We start from the raw sequence: 1,587 nt of genomic DNA on the forward strand, positions 1-1,587 counted from the left end.
TTTGCTATGACTTGCGAATAGCTCTGACCCCCGGGCAACTTTATTTATTAACATACAAGTCACATTTCAGTACAAATAAAATATCACCATAAATAGTCACTAAGTTTCTTAAGTCAGAGGCCTGATAATGCTCCTTGACTTCTTTCCCTGTGCCACCTGCACAACTAAGCAGTGGTGCTTTCTGATTAAGTATGCCATCTTTCCATGTTGAACTCCATGAGTCATGGCTGTCCTTGGGAAAGTACTGGACATCTCTGTGTTTCAGATTTCAGATATATAATGTGTGGCTAATAATTCCAAGGTCAAAATTTATGGTAAAAGTTCTAAGAAACAATTTAGTGCAAGTAAGGCCCAATGCATGTTTTCCACCAATTACCTCATCTTTGGCTCTCTGATTTGTGTGGCTCTCTTTGTCTCCATGCTAGGCACTACCACCATTAGCCAGGGACCTTATTGCTCAGGTTTACATTGCACTAATTACCTAACTGGCCTCTCAAATGACTATCTAGTTTCTGTCAGGTTCTCCATTAAATTCCTGACTGAGTGATCTTTCTGAAACACAAATGTCTCACACTGTTTGGTCTGGAGACTTGTAACTGATTATAGCAATGAGCAGCTGTTTTCATAGTAAGCCATGACCTTTGCTTCCCATTTGTGTGTTTGGCTTATGCTGCTTCCTAAGTTTACCTGGAATGCTTCGGCCTCCACCCTTCTGTTTATCCAGGACAGGAGTGCTGCCCAAACTTTTGGCTTCTTTGGGCCACACTGGGTGATGAAGAATGATCTCTTGCCTCACATCACTCTAGAAGTTTCTTACTTAACCCAAAGCCTAAAGTCCCACAGCCACAGTTTTTATTACCAAAGCAACATAAAAATCTTGCTATCTTTGGGGAAGACATGGTGCTTATTGCACTTCCTTTGAGTTGAGATGGAGCCCCATGACTGCCCCAAACAGAATATAGGGTAGAGATGCTGTGTGGCCTTAAGTTAGGGCACAAGCAAAACAGGTTTTCTGTCTGGATTATTTCTTTCTTGGAATGCTTGTTTGCGGATCCCAGCTCCTAAGCACTCACAAAACTTGAAATTGTACATGTAGAAAGGATGAAGAGTCTCACTGGCAGAGTGTCTTAGCTGACAGCCAGTGTCAACTGTAGGCTGAGATTCTCTCTATCATTTATCTATCAGTCTATCTATCTGTCTATCTATCTATCTATCTATCTATCTATCTATCTATCTATCTATCTATCTATCACCTACCATTCTATCATCTGTCACGTATCTATCTGTCCATCTATCTATCAATCATCTATCTATCATCTATCTATCTATCTATCTATCTATCTATCTATCTATCTATTTATCTATCACCTATCATTCTATCATCTGTCATGTACCTATCTGTCCATCCATCTATCATCTCTCTGTTCTATCTATCTTCATGTTTCTTCATTACTATCTCTAACTGTATATATCTCCACAATCACCCCTGCCTTCATGGACTACATATTCTCTGTAGCTTCGAGGTCCCCTGTGCAACTTGAAGTTGCTGTAGTGAAAAAATTGTTTCTGCTCAGGAAGAAGAGAGAC

Source organism: Peromyscus californicus, unplaced genomic scaffold (assembly GCF_007827085.1).
Source record: "Peromyscus californicus insignis strain IS unplaced genomic scaffold, ASM782708v3 Scaffold_6__1_contigs__length_162567912, whole genome shotgun sequence".
In the NCBI taxonomy this organism is placed as follows: domain Eukaryota; kingdom Metazoa; phylum Chordata; class Mammalia; order Rodentia; family Cricetidae; genus Peromyscus; species Peromyscus californicus.